Source organism: Haliotis asinina, chromosome 10 (assembly GCF_037392515.1).
Source record: "Haliotis asinina isolate JCU_RB_2024 chromosome 10, JCU_Hal_asi_v2, whole genome shotgun sequence".
Taxonomy (NCBI): Eukaryota; Metazoa; Mollusca; class Gastropoda; order Lepetellida; family Haliotidae; genus Haliotis; species Haliotis asinina.
This window is the reverse complement of record NC_090289.1, coordinates 38945605-38964018: the sequence shown is the minus strand read 5'-3', so window position 1 is coordinate 38964018 and position 18414 is coordinate 38945605. Positions and strand designations below refer to the sequence as shown.

The window sequence follows — 18414 nt, the reverse complement described above, 5'->3', positions numbered from 1 at the left end:
ATAAATATTGAAACTCCCTCGACACGGCACGATATTTCTCTGTAAATACATTCTACGCAACAGCTTAAAAACTGGGACTATATTATGAATGAAAGAAACAGTCTCGTGTATTCATCACGATCTCGATATGTCATATTAACTCAGCGTGTCATAAGTTAGATCTAAATGGAACTTTGTGTGTGTGTGTGTGTGCGTGCATGTGTGCGTGCGTGCGTGTGTGTAACTTCTCTGTTTTATTGCCCCCCTCCCATCAACTTTTCAACTCACCAATCGGTACACCGTCTATCTAGATGCGGTTTGCAGGTCGCTTATTTAAAAAAATTTCTAAGGCAGTATTCTGTCTAAAATCCAAGGATAAATAGTCTGTGGAAATCTAACGTCACTGCATGTAAAATACGCTAGTCCCCATTTTGCCTCCTGTAATATTTATTTGAAATATATATATACAGAGAAGGCGGGTTTATTTAATGCATTTCATTTTACATTCGACCAAATCTGTGATTATATAACATAATCAACAAAATGTGTAAATATCCTAATCCATACATTGCCATGTATACTTGAGTAAGTAAATTCCCTAACACTTGTACGTTGAGATGGTAATATTAACACATTCTGTGCAATTATATCAACATTCGTTGATAAAGTTTAAAAATATCCTCTGCAAGCCTCGGACATTTGTTACTTTATCAACTCGTGTTGATATATTTGATATCAGTAGACACTTGGGTGAGTCTCTTTCTCTCTCTCTCTCTCTCTCTCTCTACCTACCTACCTACCTACCTACCTATCTATTACCCGTGAAGGTCCAGGGGTAGAATAGGCCTTCAGCAACCCATGCTTGCCATAAAAGGCGACTCTGCTTATAAGAGGCGACTCACGGGATCGGGTGGTCAGGCTCGCTGACTTGGTTGACACATGTCATCGGTTCCCAATTGCGCAGATCGATACTCATGTTGTTGATCACTGAATTGTCTGGTCTGGACTCGATTATTTACAGACCGCCGCCATATAGCCGGAATATTGCTGAGTGTGGCGTAAAACTAAACTCACTCACTCTCTATCTATCTATCTATTTACCTATCTGCATACAGTATATGTGGTTGTAGTGACAAAGTAGGAAAGTAAGTAGGAGTATATGTATTCTCCCACCATGAGTTCCATGCGAACTCACTGTGCCAAAGAGTGCATTTGTAGATCTGCCCTGGAGCTATTATGACGTCATTAACTTACACACTTTGCCGTCATGAAACATTACGCCACAATGGTCTCTGTTTTACGTCACAATATCATTTTCTTCACTGCTATCATGCCGATAAAGACATGATAGAGAGCATGTATTTATGCATTTAATATCTGATTTTGTTTGGATTGATATTGAATCGAGTATTTTGAACCAAATGAACAGTAAAATGCACTCTTTCGCTGCTTACCACCCAAAACAGTCTCTAACGTGCGAGACCATAACATTACTGACGGATAGTAGCTCATCCAAAATGTCACCGTCTTTGTTGTTTGGAGGACAAACGCAGCCGCTACATTGGGAACAAAACACAGGGCTGTAATTAACTTTTCTAAATAAGTGGGGCACTATCCACGTTAAAAAGTGAAACATGCCCCTTCGTAGTTATTCCGTGTTTCTCTCTTTTAATGAAAACTATTTTCATTAAAATCGTGAGGAACTACCCGCAAGAATCATAGGATAACTCATATAATACAGAGATTTTGAAAAGACACCAGTTCATCAAGGTCGAGTTTATTACGGTAGCTTCCTTTTCAGTCGTACAGGCAGTTAACCAAATGGCTACGTAGTGCTTAGGCTGCAGAAATATCAGGAATCGTTTAAAACAAAAGGAAATATTCACACATTTCTGTTATGATGTGAAACAATAAACACGCTTCTTTCAACTTAATGTTTTGCATCTCGCTAAATATATATAACAAGTTATTCAAAGTGTAAATCTCTCACTTGTTCTTGACTTAGATATATAGATATAACAGATATTTCATATTTCATTGTGAATGTTTCTGCACGTGCAGTGTAATACAACGTGGTGGCGTGACAACGAAGCACACGTGATACATGTGATCTCACCTTAGGCAAGTGATTTAATTCAAAATTGGCTCTGTTCACCCAGCATAAAATAGGTACCCGGTGGGATAAGTCATGTGACTACAACCTTCTAGCGCCTAACAGGCAGCTTGGGTTATCCGAGGTAATAATAAGCCTGCTTTGACTGTCAGCGCTATGAGCATTCACCTCATGAGTGGAGTTTGGGGCATTATAAATGCACATAGTAATATCATTATGAACTGTCATGCCTTTCTATTGAGACTCAAGCATTATATTACCCATGTCACACTCTCACAACAAAACTTATAAATCTCACGCCAAACTGGGTTCATGAGTCATGTCTACACTGATCACTTAAAACAAAATAAAAAGATCTCAATACATCGTTTTCAGCGACTTTCCTGAGAAAGGAATTTGCAATTGCGCGATGACTTGAGGGTACTGGTTTATCCATATCATATTATATTATGCACTGATTTTGCCTTACGTTGATACTATTTTCAATTATAGTTTAGTTGTTCTTCATGTAACCTTTTCAATTTAACAATATTTATGGGGGTGCTATAATTTGTAATCTGTAGAAAATGAGGTGCGACAGAATGCCCAGGGCGCCTGGCGTTTTTGAGGGCAGACTTCTGTTGTATGGTCCGATGTGCCGGTTACAAACCCTCGAGAATATATGTTCGTAACATCCGCGTTATTATTTTATATTTACCTAAGATTTACCAGAATCTCTCATGGGCTGCCTACGTCATAGGGCATTCCTGACGTCAGAGGCAGTGCTTGGTGCCGATATAAATATTGTATGGAACCCCGTTCAGACAATGTCACGTCTCGCGAATTGTGCTTTAATTTCGGATAAGATGGGACAAATCATTTGAATATGTGTCGGTGTAATGCGACATCTGTTAATGTAAGTTGCACGTAAGTACTGACTAGCAGAAGAAGTGAACTACATGACCAGGATAGATTACAGTTGCATAAATGTTCCGCGCTGTGGACGTTTGCCAATAAACGATCTACGTTCAGTCACAGCTGAACGCAACTATTAGAATCATATCGTGGCTGCCTTGTGTGTATATAGCTGTCTACACTATGCGTGTGCATTACTGTATCGTCAACACCCGTAATCAAATAGTACATGGGTTTAGAGGACAGATTCATGAACAAGTGCTTGCGTCCTCCGTTTCGTGGAGAATGTGGCTGTATTGATCTTCCATATGGCTTTCGATAACAATCAGTGCGCATGACAGTCGGCTGCAGTGCGGAAGCGCTAAAAACGTGAGGTAAGTTCACCTCAAGGTTGTTTTGGTATTCGTGGTGTTCTTTGGACGCCTGTACTCCAAACAGGGTGTTCTCATTCACCCACCCGAAACACAGGACTTCAGTGAAGACATATTGGTTACAAGGTAATCACCGATCGCGAAATGTATTTTTTCACTCCCCAAAGGCATCGACCTTCGTAAAAAATCGAATATTGTTATTTTCCAATGCCGACCTTCCATTGACTCACTCGTTCGAGTTCAGTTGAAGTACGGTGACTGTATGTTGTATTGATGTGTATTTCTTTTGTACATGCGTGTTCGGTAGGGATTTTGCTGTCGAACTGGTATAAATTAGCAGTTCCATACGTGTAGACATAACTGTTAGCAGCACGCGGACCTCCTCGGCCCACTCATTCCGCGGGTGATTGCCGTTGTGAAGGTTCGTGATGACCCAGCTACCCGCCAGCTTTGTGTTTACCAACAGCTGATCGGAGCGCGGCCGAAGTTTTGCATTCACTCTTCACTGTCAGAATAATTTGAGCGTTTTTATAATCTTGAATTATTCACAGCACCGTGAAATTAGTATCTACTGCAATTTTTCATATCTGCATTTGACAGGTGACGTTGACCTTATTCATTCATGCCAGGTGTGTACACGAATGTCACCAGTGTTTTGATTCGTGATGACGAAATACCTTATAGGCTTAAGAAAAATGTAAACCCCATGAATGACTAATTGTTGTTTAGGGTAGGGTGGAACTTTACGATGTTTCTACAATGCATGTAGTGTTGCTGCTTTTACTTTTAAGTCTTTCCCAGAATATAAAAAAAAATGTTGATCGGACAATCCAAGAATATATTTAAAGTAAATTTAGTGTATCTGTTTTGGGATTTATTTCAATAGAAAATAATAGATTGATTCATTATTTATTGTCTTATTTAAAAACAAGAATTTAGACTTATTAATTCTTGAATACAAGGTTTACACTTGGTAATAGTTATATTCATATCTGTTTTCAATAAATTAAAATAATAAATAAATTATTATTTTTATTTCAAGCAGGTTAAAATCTCTGGAAAGCAGCAATATGCATGTGCTTCTGTTATTTTTTGTGCTTTTGGAATAAAACAGAAATCATTGTTCCTGTTTGAAGTCGTTTAGGCTTGGTTCTCAAAGCGCTTTTGAGCAGTTGAACTGGACATTGGCATTGTACAAATGTTATTATGTATGTATGGATGGATGATGCTTATGTGGTAATATTTGTCTTGCCTGGGGAATAACAATTGTTCATCACGAATGACGTGTAAGTTGGTCCAGTATTTTCAATAAAAAGTCTGCCTTGAAAATTCAGTACCACAAACTTTGCAAACATGTCACAATACATTTGGACGTATTTGTGAAACATATTTTACCAAACACACCTGAGAAACAGTACTCTGTGACATCTTCAAGCAACTGGGTTGCTGCTACCTCTTGGGTGTCTTCTTAACATTATAAGTTGTTCACTGGTCATGCGGGCTCAGGGAACATAAACAAACATCGAGGGTACCTCAACCCATGCTCCCCTTGTGACCAGTGAACAGCGTATTTATCTTACTGAACACCTCAATGATAATTTTGAACTGTTTGAAGCATGGGTATAGGATCATACACTTCAACCAGACTGTGTGAAACAAACGATTCGAATCTTGCATCTAATTTTTTTTTTGTAGGTATTGTCTTAGTGAAATAATAATCTCTTAATATTCACAAGGACTACATTTGGACGTTTTGTCAAAATTTATGTATTGGAAAGAGAGTGAAATGTTTATAAAGTCTTTGCCGGATTTTGTCCATGACTCAAGAAAACAGATTCAGAGTTATCTCCCTGCCGTCAATTTCCATTCGCAAAACATCGATAATTTCCATGCATCATACGTCATTTAATGTTATTCGAGATGAAAAATTAACTACAACAAAGTACCAAATGAGTTGTTTTTGGCTGCAGGATATATTGCAATGCACCTCGCGTGTAAGTGGGGTACATTGAAAATTACAGAAGAGCGCACAGCTAATCAGAAAATGACATTTATGTGTGAGGTAAGATAGACAATGTTATTGAATAAGTCTTTTAATGCTGAGAGTTTTTAATACGTTTATTGATATTACTAGCATTGGAACTTTTTACAGCTTGGATCATGTTATGAACCATATATATTTTCAACATGTTTTAGATTTTCTGTTTAAAAAATAAGCTAAAGGATCATAGGAAGGAAAAAATGTACACATATTATTTGTTGGGATTCAGTTATTTCTATAAATATGACCAGGACTACAATATGTGATTCAGTTAGTTTTGACATCACACACTATCAGTATCACCAGTAGAATAATGCCTATGAGGGGACATCTTTGTCAGAAATTCATTTTAGGATGAACAGGTTTGATTGGTGTTGTTAGATGGCCTGACCTAAGTCTCATACTAGTCAAAAGGGCAGTGGTGTAGCCTACTGGTTAAAGCATTTGCTTGTTACACTGAAGGCTGCCAGTTTTATTGCCCACATAGATACAATGTGTGAAGCCCATTTATGGTGTCCATCGCTGTGATGTTACTGGAATATTGCTAAAGCTGTGTAAAACCATGCTCACTCCCACAAAAATCTCTAAAATGAGTATCCAAAAAGACATAATTCCTGAAAGTTACAATCACAAGTTGTCCCTATTGAAGATAAGTCTTTCCTAGGAATTTCGATTCATTACAGTTTAAGGTGCTCAATATATTACAGTTTAAGGTGCTGTATATAGTTTTTTAGTTAGAAATGTCAAAATAGTCAGGATATGGGTTTGAATCCTGAATTCGACCTGATTATGTGTCAGTTTGTCAGCACCAGACCTATGTTCATGATTTCACTGAAGTTGCTAAACCAAACTCTCAAACTGTTATTTTCTTTGAAAAATATGTTACACATATTACCCCATTTTATTATAAACATGTGAAGTGACATGCTCCTTAAACATAATCAGATTTTTCTCCAGCTTATATCAAGTTTGAAAGTTCACTTTTCACTAACACTAGACATATCTTTACACTAAAATATAGCTCATTACAGCAATGCTTTTCTTGAACAATGGAAATTCAGATAAACAGGAAACAATGAGTGTGTGATATGAGAGCAGCAATGTTGGTGATGGGCTGATAATAGGATTAACTTCTTCACTCAGACTGTACACCATGGTAAACAGCCTGTTTACTTGCTATAATTGACAGCAGTTTCTTTATTGATTTTGTTAATAAGCTAAGTGGCCATATTGCATGGAAAGGGAGTGTTTATGAACTAGGGGTGATTTGAGTCCTCTCTAGAATGTCCAGACTTATCTTCACATCAGTTTGAAACCCCCATATTTGATTCCCCAACAAGGGAATTGGGTGTGAATTATGTCGTACTACTTTTATTGAACTGAAAATCAAACTAAACAGATTTTTGCTTTTAATTTTAATTGCTTTGAGGGCAAAATTTCCCTTTAGACTTCAGTACCAATTATTAGACAATAATTATTGGTCCTGTCTGTACTTCACTGATCCAGTATAACATTCATAGATTTACTTAACTATCTATACCTGTGTAAGATACAAAAGAATATTCGGTATCATGTCTTCAGGAACAGAGCTCCAGATAATTATTCATGCAAATGAGTATTTACTCCCATGTCTGTTTATGTATGAGTAATTGCAATTTTTGAGGAGTAACTAGGATTTTGTAAACTCATACTAGTTAAAAGAATTAAGTACTTTTACACAGTTTTCTTATCCTTATTTGGTACTTAACCTTCTAACTATATAAATGTAAATGCATCTCAAAAGACTGAAAGTTTTTAGTAAATGTTTTAGTAAACATTTGGAAGACATTTATAAATACTCAACATGGAAGTCCTGTGGCTATTTGAGTAAACCCCATACAGGGGCCACAGGTATTATGTTATATGTACACATAGGCATCGCCTACCATTAGCTAATGCTGTTGTCGAGTTTGGATGCCACGGCGAACCATACGCAAGCCAATTTAGTTATTTGAGTAATGTATGAAAGGTATGATAGATGTACTGGGGTTTAAGTGATTCTTATGCATTTTTTGTACTCCCAGATTTGTAATTTATTGAGTGAATGTGATTTTTCTTGAGTAAAATAAGGTTATACGTGCCATATCTGGAGTTCTGCAGGAATTAAAAAAATAAAAGGAACAAAAAGAAAAACAGACTAACGATACAAAATTCATTGGCCACATGGACCACTGCAAACTTATCATTTAGTGGTCCTATTGAATTTTTACTTGCGAGGGACCAGCATAAATTTTGGACACTAGTTACTTAAAGGTCACATGCAACCAAAAAATCAAACATAATTAAAACACAATTATCACTTATTCATGACATATAATATACATTGCCGCTTGTAGAAAAACAAATAAACAAAATTATAAGCGTACAGTCGCGATTCAAAAGTGCACTACTTTGTACTTGGGCTTACTTCCCTTGAAACGAAGCCCTCAGGAGACCAAACCCAGTCATAGCGGATGGATGTGCACTCAAATGTAAGGACGGCTTCCGATTGGCTGGTTCATTTGCTGATACACCAAGGGCTCATAGTGTGTTCAGAAAGATAATCTGGTTGGTGGGCATTTTAGAAGTATGGCAAGTCACAAGAAAGTAAGATTCTTTATGGATAACAACTTCTTTTATTGTACTTGATGCGCAGTTTCAGTATGGATTCCTATACCATTATCAGACAAAATCATATACACTAGAAGAAGTTGTTATCCATAAAGAATGTATGTAGAGATATTGCGTTTTGTAAATACATGTTCTTTGAATTTCCATTTGATCCAATCAAAAATCATCTCCACAGAAATGGTGAACTACTGGAAACTCATTCGTCCAAGTACAAAGCAGGAGTTGAAACTGACAAGACTTGGCACCAGTTTCCATTAGATCCAGTCATCCGAGAAAAATGGATGTACATGTAGTTTCTTTGCAACCCACAAACATGAAAAACGCGTCATGTGTACAGGTATCACACCTGCCTAATTACATAATGTGGCAGTGACAGGACTTCGGTGCACAAGTCGTAAATCAATTTATTTTGTTTATGATGTATAGCCTGAGGTGTTAAGTTCAATTTGCATGTGGTCAATGATTGAAGCTGTGTATTGCATATTGTCTTTAGCAGACAGGCAGGCAGACATATAGGTGTCAATAAACCAGACATTGAGCTTTCTCTGTGACAGAGGCTCTTTCCCACAATCAACAACTTTTTTTTATGTAACAAGTAGATTAGTTACTTGTTTGTGTACTCAACCAAGATAAGACTACTGCTCACGACCTCATACTCCGGGCATGCATATTATTTCAAGCTCCGCAAACGTATTCACTGCACATGCGTTATGGGTGCAGAGCAGCGCAGCACAGCTTTTGAAACCACTGTTTCCCTCAGCACTGGGGGAAATTTGGTGAATCTTTTGAACTCTGATTTCGCGCGCTTTTTTTTCATTGTGTGTTTTTCAACTTTACAGGTTGAATTGGCACTTTTGATGATTTGTTTCAGTAAGTGAACTAGACTAGATAGTAAGTTACCTCCCCTGCCACGGAAAAAAGGTAGTGGGCATGCATGTGTGTGTGTGTGTGCCTGTCCATGAGTGCGTGGGTGTAGATGAATGAAAAGATGGTTTCCATTGTTCTACCATTGTTCTAATGTAATGGGTTCCCCGAAGCCTTAATTATCATTTGTATTGTTAATGACATCTGTTATGAGCTATGACTGATATATGAGCAGAGACAGGATATAGAAGAAACTAACAAGACCATGTAAGAAGTTTGAAGGAGAATTTATTAACACATGAAAGGGATGGTATTACTTTTATCATTGCAAAACCCATGTAACCTATTTCTATATGTGCAATGACAAGGAACTGGGTCAGTTCCGACTAGGTCAGTAACATGTGACCCATTCTTGTCCAGAGGAGAGATATCCTGTAAGATATAGATACAGTCGCAAGGTGTGGCCACTCACAAGTTTGATAAGGTAAGGGTTAGCCATACACGTGTCCCTTTCCTGATATTCCCATTAAGTGGACAGTCAGGTCAACTCGGCACATTAAATTTACCCTGGTGTATTAACAACCACAAAGCCAGCTCACTGTCTTTACTTTAGCCCAAGGCTGTGTAAACAGGGTGGGTGACTTATAAACTGTGAGGCAGTATTAGGATGTTCAGCTAAAGCAGAACTCCAGATAACTTTTAAGGGTGTTGATGGACTTAACCTCATATTGCAGGTGGAGGTGTACTGAGAATTTTGAAGGAGTACTGACATATTTTTGTGTAAGAGAGCTGGTGATTTGGCTTATTACTTATAATATTAAACAAAGTTTCAGCGATTAAACTTTGTATGTGTTAGATGTGCAAAGGTATTTATGTGCATACATGATACACTTGAAATCTCATATTATATTGTTTGTCATTGAGTTTCAGGTGTGCATTATGCCTGCATGCCATTCATCTGTAGCCCTGCCAAGGGATACAGAATAAGGATTGACTTGTTATAGAAAAGTACCACAGAAATACCCCAAATACCCCATCATGATTTTGGAGGAATGGTACATTATTTTGAACAAAATTCCACCAATGTGTGGAAGTGATACATAATATGCAGTAGGGGTAGATAAGTGCTATTACGTCCCACATGACTCAAAATTCTGCTGAGGTTTTTACTTAGGGCATTATTTAGACTAGTAGTCACAACATTTCAAAAGTGTTTGGAACAGAAGTTTCAGAAATCATCCTCTGTTACTAGAAACTAAGCTCTGTTGATAAAATTGTTTACAATTGTACAAAATATGCAGTTTTAGTCACACTGGTTTGCACAACCCCAGTCTAGAATATATTTGTGATGATTCTTCTACTGAATTAATAATACAGACACTGCTTTGGAATGAAATATGAAACTGCCTGTTTTTAACAGCATAGCAGCTGATGTTCACGTTCAGGTGTATGCCGCCATCTGTGGCATGGCAGACACAGTTTGTGTGGAGCATTATGAATTATGTATTGTATATAAACCAACATGTATTCTGATTTGGGGTGAAGTTGGTTGTTTGGTTGGTTGGTTATCATCATGGTAGTCTGTAAAAATTGGGTCTGGACTAAATAATCCATGCAGTGGTCAGATTCATCAGTATTGGTCTGTGCTACTGGGATATGATGACGTGTGAACCAAGTCGGCGAGACTGACCACACGATCTCATTAGTGGCCTCTTACAACAAGCATGGGTTACAGAAGACCAAATGTAAACCCACAACTTCACAGGCAGACATTTTTAAAGACTAAATAGATGTGACAATTTTTGTGTCATGGACGCGTTGTTACCGACAAGGGGAGTAACTCCTCTCTTCACCCATTCACCTGCATCGGCATCATCCTCATGGACAAGGTCAGCATTTAATTCAAACATCTGACAACCGGGATCCAGTGACATAGGTCAACCAAATCAGCGAGCCTGACCACCCAATCCTGTCAATCGGCTCATACAACAAGCAGGGGTCACTGAAAATCAATTCTAACCAGATCTTGATAATTCTTGTCAGAAATTAGATAAGGGCTATCAGTTGTGTTTTAGATTCATTTTTTTGTTCAGGGTTACTTCTCTTGCTTTGTAAACCAGTAACCCTGTCAAAGTGTAAGATGTAGCTTTGATGCCAGACATGGACCATTTGACTCTAAATGTGTTGTGTGAATACTACAAATCTAACCATCAGTCGAGCAGGATAAAAAAATCGACAAAGTGACTTCATATTTTTATGTAAGCTATCATTAGGAAGTAAAGTAATTTACACACTATTCACAAAGTTATGTCTCTATTCATTGGAGCAATCCATGCACCACGTGTCCCCATTTACCAGCGAGTCATGAAATCTGTGAGTTTTTTTCTGATTTCTGATTTTTAAATTTTTGCTCAAAGCTTCACTGATATTTATCAATAACTGATCAGTATTTAGTAAATGATCATTGGTCTATAGTCTATAATATTATTTCGATAGCAAGCCTTTATTATAAATGGGATCGGCCACTCCATTAAAAGGTGGTAAGAAGACAAGAACACTAATATATACTATGGACCAAAGAAACAAAATGCTGACATCCTGACTACCAAATCTCACTGCTGTCATTTACAACTGTGTGCAATCATCAGCATTCTATTGATAATTAGTCTTCCCTTACCAACAGGTAGTACAAGGAAGCTACTGTTGCAGAAAACCCCGTTCTTGGGGAATTGAGTCAATACAGGCTTCCACACCATGCAGAAGTGTTCATCTTGTAACACAAATATAGATAATGGGTACAAAAAATAATATATTGTCCCAAAGGATGCTCAATAATATTTGTTATATCTACAACTTATTAGTAGTGTCAGTTATTCCATCCATCAAGCCTGCTTATGTCCATATTTTTTATTCCACTCTAAGATTAATTATCTAGACATGCAATACACTACACCATTTCATTATTCAGCAAGACCCTGGTAGGACTACAGATCAATTGTTTGGGTACCCTGGGCCCCACTGGTAAGGTACGGTAGAATCTGATGGTAAGATAAGGTATGACAGTATCTACTTGTTAACCCTTGTTAATGTTACATGATATTGTGTACTTTGATTTGTTGCACTTAAAGGACACCAGGTAAGGGCTTCACATGTTGTACTCGTGTGGAATCGAACCAAAGTCTTTGGCATTGTTATTGAACACCTTAACCACTAGGCTACCCCAACCAACCCTCAATGAAATAAAGCAACAGCCTTCATCAATGGAAGCCCAAATCAGGTAATGACTGTTCTGGTGGTTTCCTCTTACAGTATTTCCATAAAAGGACCTGTAAATCTTAGACTTTCTGTTTAAGACTTATTGTGAAGACACCATGTCTTTTAAGGTTAATTTTACTCAGTGTTCTAGTTGATTACCGCATCAGAGAGAGAGGAAGTTTGTCTGTTGGATCCCTCGCTATGTCATAAAAGCACACTCTTGAAGATGGCATCAGCATGGTACCGAGCGTCATGGGAATAATACAAGTATTAGAATGGCCAGAGGTGTTGCACTATCTGAAACTGGGTTATCGTTGTCGGATTACAGGATGGTATTGCAGTAGGCAAACATCATGAAACCTGCATTCGTTAAGGATAGTTCAAACAGACAGATACAAAAAAACCCAAACTCATGAACATGACTTTAAACCAAATTTCAACTTCCTTCAAGCTTCATTTAGAAAATTGATTAATTCACGTGAAGAGGTGATTTATAGAAAATGTTTTTTATTGATATTGAAATTTATCAGTATGCAGTCAGATCTATTTGGAATAGAATTACAGCTGTTGATTTGTTTCCTGCGCGTCCAATAAACATGGTAAACACGATAAATGATTTACCATATTGTTTTTATGTGATACGTTTATGTCTGTGGCTGCATAGCCAAGCTTTCACCTCCCCATCATAAGTGGGGCCCAATTTCTGATTGAATCAGATAGAGATATGATCATCCAAATTAGTTTTTTTACAATTGCAAACAGAATATTCTGCCCTAAACATGTAGTGTCAAGACACCTGAATCATGTGATTTGATGCTGACATTGCATTGTATATATCTGAATGTGGTTCAGATCAACAAGAGTTTCAAACTGCCAGAAGTAGGTTTGAAGTTTCACATGTATATATATTCCCTTAATTAGATATTGTCATGTTAATTTGTGAAATTGCGAACAGCATATTCTGTTTTAAATGTAAGTAAAGTTTCAGACACATGAATTGTGTGATTTGATGCTGAAATCTTAACTTGTATATTGGAATCTAGTTCAAATCAGTAAGAATCTTTCAAACAGACAAGTGGGTTTGATGTTTTTGATGATATGGATTTATATTCCCTGGAGTATATATTGTCATATGATATAGATAAGTAGGTTATGGTGATAGTATGCCAGATACTTAAGTCTGGAGGATTGATACTTAAGATACTACTTGATAATGTAATAAATTTTGTGAACAGATTACCAATTAATATATGACTTAAAGGACTGTGTGTCAGCTAAATGTGTTGGTCATACGGAGGCCTACTTTCATGAAATGTTTAGGTTTAGTATTCTTCAGAGTTAAAGGGGCACTGATGCGGAGTGAATAATGTTTCTCACCAACGGTCTTATTACGAATCCAAGCAGCAAATTGGTCAGCGCCCGCTCCCTCGACTGTGGCATACAAAGGGACTGGGCGCTTGTCCACATTAGCAGAATTTCTTCACCCTAAAAAGTGAGGAGGCCGGATGCCCATCACATGCCGTTATTTAAAAATATCCATTGTATTCCTTATTTGATTGTAACAAAATATCCCAGCAGTATTTTTTTCTGATGCCTGGATGGTATAGTGACTGATCCAATTTGATCCTATTTCTGTGTTTTTTACCTCAATATTTAATGGTATCATGTGAAAATATGTCTACGTACACGTAGCAATCTATTTGTTTCAAAAGATTGCAAAGCTTTACATTTGGACATTGGACAGTTTTAAGGGTTGGCCCAGCTGTCATAGCAAACATCATAAGTAAATTTTGGTAGCTACGACTCTAGTTTATTATCTATGATAATATAAAACACACAGCTGATTTATCTGAATTCGTAAACTAATAACAACGACTTTGCCATTGGTAGAGAAATCTGAAACTTTTTTTACGTAAAAAAAACCTGATTGTACCCATTTACCCAAGTACACAGCAAATACCTGTGTGCATTTCTTATGTAAAAATGATGTTCCGTTCCTCAAAACAGTTTCGGCCGAAAAGTGTTTTCAGGCTGCATGTGACAGAGATTACATCTTCCTTGCTGTAACTCGCGTTTGATGGTATAAACCTACATATGTTATTTATATAACGGGTATAAATAGTGGTAACACCACTAAAATTGCTTGACATAGGTTCCCATTTGACCTTTCTCCTGTCTGGAGTAAATACTCAACATTATAAATTAAGGCCTGTAGTGGCAAATGTATTGCATGTTATGTAATATGTGCATGTAAGTGATGCAAGAGGGTTTATCAGCTGAGTTTCAAAAACAAACATTGATCAAAGAATTAACCGATAACACACTGATTGATTAATTACTTCCACAGCGGATTTGTCAAAAAGGCAGTGTTTATGAGTGTAGATTTACGTAATGTATACTGAATACACCCTGTCGTAAAGTTTGAGTGTAAAAACAACATCCTTTCTACAAAGAATTAACTGCCACTGCCTTGATTGATTGATTGTTTGCTCATTATTGGCTAACTAATGGTGGACATCATACAGTTAGTTGCAAGGTGTGCTGTCCTTGGTGACCAGTGAGATTATGTAAACATGTATACCAGCGTGAAAATTTCTCAAACGATGTGTCACTTTTTCACATATTAGACTGTTGAAAGACACAAGACATAGAGAGCAGGATTATTTACCAGCTGCAGATGAATGGAATATCGTTCTTTTATGTGGATATTGATGGATACATTCCTGAACCAGGTAATAGCCTGACATTCTGGCTATACCTTTTGTCTGTCTTAAAGTTATGTTTGCATTTTGTTTTAATTTATCTCTTGTAGCATTCAGCAGAATCTGTATTACAGAAAACATGCACTAGGTCGCGAATAGGGTGTGTGTGAAATATGATTCACGTTGGCAATCTATACAATGTTTAGATATTAAAATCATCTTAGAAATTCACTGTAAGTATAAGCAGTCCGTGTGGTTTTTTTTTATTAACTTTCAAAATGCATAGAAATGTGACAAGGAACTAATTAGGTTTATAAGACAAAATATAAATACCTACTTTGTTAGTTTTCAGTCCTAAGAGTTTTTTTTCATGTCACTGGCAGATGAATAAACCTTAAGGTGTTTGATTTGTTTTCATAATAACGAAGTAAAATGACTTCATCTTTGTTGATCAGTCTACACATAAACTATCAATTGCGCATATGGGAGGCGCAGCAGAGATCACAAACCAGTTACGAATTCTGGGATATCATCCGGGTACTCATGGGAGAAAAACAATAACAAAAGAAACCACCAGTCCACGGAAACTGCTCCGCATCAGTGCCCCTTTAATTGTTTTTGGTGTTATTTATGTCCCTTTGGCTGCCAATTGGTCAATGCATTGAACTATCTCACTTTTGACGTAGGTTTGATACCTACCCTTGTTCAAGCATTGTTTGCATATTTCAGCAGTCATGCAAGCGAACCCAGTAATGGAGTATTGCTAAAACATTACGGGGACAGTGTTATTTGATATCAAGCTCATCAGTTTCTGAAAGTATAAGTTTGCCTGACTTTGTTAATGCGAAATATCTTTAGAGTTGGGTGGGTTTGGTTTGCTCTCAGTATTATTCCAGTTCATGGCGCCTTTACAGAATAAGACAAGAATATAATGAAGGAAGGAGCACTATCAGCATTATATAAAAATATCTAATATATGATTGGTCCACAGTTGTATTTTAACATGTTCCTTGATTAGAGTGGCGTTAGAGGAGCTTTGTTTTTTCACTTGGAGTTCAACCTACACACCCTGGATGATCTGGGTTATAATTGGTTTGGCATCCCATGCTTGTCATAAGAGGCGACTAATGGTATCGGATGGTGACTTACTTACTTGTTTGACATGTCATCATATCCCAGTTGCATAAATAGATGCTCATGCTGTTGATATCTGGATTGTCTGGTCAAGGCTCGATTATTTACAGACAGCCACCATGTAACTGGAATATTGCTGAGTGTGGTGTTAACACAATAATGTCCAAACATTTCTGACTGCTGGAGAGAATATAGATAGTTCTTTGATTATGTACAGATTATCGCAATATAGCTGGAATGTTGTCTAGTGTGGTTATAAACAACAAAGGGAATAAACCCTGCAACCTATCCAGTTTGCTGATTGTAAGATATGACTCGATGGATCTATAGGTCATGATTGATGGATAGGATGGTCTTGGTTGATTTATCAGATGGTCTGGCTTGATGGATTGGATGGTCTTGGTAGATTGCATGTCTCTGTACCCTGACGCCATTAGTCATTCATAATTTCAATCACAGGATTGTATGGTTCTAATTTGAATGTTTACAGGCACCTGTCACATAGCTGTAATATTACTGAGTGTTACCATCATGTTGAAAAGGTAAATAGAATACTTCTATAACAATCAAAATTAGTACCATGGTACCAACAGTCTTGAAGATTCTAGTTATGATATTCTTGAATCATGGCAGACCAGTTGAAGAAATATATCAGCTTATGTCCACTCCTGTGTATGTTTCTCTAGTGACGTGTTTGTTTACACAGTGGGAGATAAGCCACTGTTAACTCCCATACAACTTGATCTTCAGGTAGTTAACTGCTATTTATCCCCTTGTGAAATTCCCTCCTGTATTTAGCCCATGTGATTCATTACCATAAGCCTGAAGAATGGCTGTTTGAGTGAGGATTTATTGAGGTCTTGTCACTCTAACACAGCTAGGCACGTATATACATGCTCCTTCAAAATCATGTGGAGTACCCTGTTATTAGAATTTGAGATGTATTCGGTAGTAAAACCATCTCATTGAGGACTTTACACAGTGTTATGCAACTACTGGATTAGAGTAGCTATGAAGGCGTGTAATTTTCAGAGATTACATTTTTAGGTTCAAAGTATAGCTTGACAGTCAAGTAGTTCATTTTATTATCCTTTTGTTAAACACATGAAGATCCAGGTTAGAATTGAACCTCAGTAATCTATGCTTGATAACAAGGTGAGAGGAATCGGGAGGTCAGGTTAACTTGTTTGACACAATGTCATGTCATTGTATCTTGATTGGGTAGATCTATGCTCATGCCGTTGATCCCTGGATTGCCTGGTCCAAACTTGATTATTTACAAACTGCCATAATATATCTGGAATATTGCTCAGTGCGGCGTTAAATTAAACTCAGCCTCTTCTTAAGTTGATAGTCGATTGAGTTTTTTCCAAAGTAGGATATGACCGTTCAATAGTTGGAAAAAGACATACAGTATCATAGTTTTGGTGAGAATGAAACTTCAGATTGTTGCCAACCGAGTTTGGCCACCCTGTTCCATTTGTTGAATCTTGTAATGAGCTTGCTTTGTTGGAGACCAATTCTATTCCAGATTTTCAAAATCTTTACACCTATGATATTGATTAATCATAAATTCTATCGAGATTAAAGACTGTATATCTATTAAAATAGGAGATTAATATTATTTTTACATTATGTCATAGAATATTTCGTTGTCATATTAGAAATTGCATTTTTATTAAGCAAATTTCATACTATCAATTATATGGAGATACTTTCACAAACCAGATGTTATTCAATTAAAATATGTTAGACATGGATTTAACATTAGGATATAGGCCTATATGAGGTAGTCTGTACTGATTTGTTACCTCTTACTTTAATTTGTTATAGAAAAATATATAATATTTACAGTTCTTAGACATTACCAGAAGCCATTGCTTTATGCATAACCCGTGAATGTCTGAGGTAGAATAGGCCTTCAGCAACCCATGCTCGCCATGAAAGGCAACTACGCTTGTTGTAAGAGGTGACTAACAGGATTGAGTGTTCAGGCTCGCTCACTTGGTTGACACATGTTTATTGGTTCCCAATTGGGCAGATCAATGCTCATGCTGTTGATCATTGGATTGTCTGGTCCAGACTGGATTATTTACAGAACACCACCATATAGATGGAATGCGGCACATTGCAGCGTACAACAAACTCACAGCTTTATATATAGATATGTAGGACTTAAAAAGATCAAGGTATTCCCATGCATGTTTTTGTGCATAAAATTATCTGGAGACATCAAATTGAATTTGAAACCTGATTTTAATAAATATTTTGATAATTCAGAATTGCGCATGTTCAGTGTGATGGGAAGTTGCCCTTATTTTAAACCTGTTTGCATAATGGCAGGAGAAGATAATTCAACACACTTTACTTGATTCCACACGCTGCATGGCCATGCCGATATTGACTCAGAGA

At 37.1% G+C, this 18414-nt stretch overlaps 1 protein-coding gene across 6 annotated transcripts in view; it reads left to right on the top strand.

Annotated features, from left to right (window-relative positions):
• Positions 1 to 3310: 3310 nt before the first annotated feature.
• LOC137297632 (sodium-driven chloride bicarbonate exchanger-like) overlaps positions 3311 to 18414 on the top strand; it is a 118615-nt gene continuing 103511 nt past the window's right edge. For 5 of the 6 annotated variants that reach the window (XM_067829516.1, XM_067829511.1, XM_067829510.1 and 2 more), the window contains exon 1: positions 3311 to 3360. The gene's annotated coding sequence lies outside the window, so the exon portion shown is untranslated. Of the gene's footprint in view, positions 3484 to 18414 lie in introns of all 6 variants that reach the window. The other variant, XM_067829514.1, reaches the window with a different exon arrangement.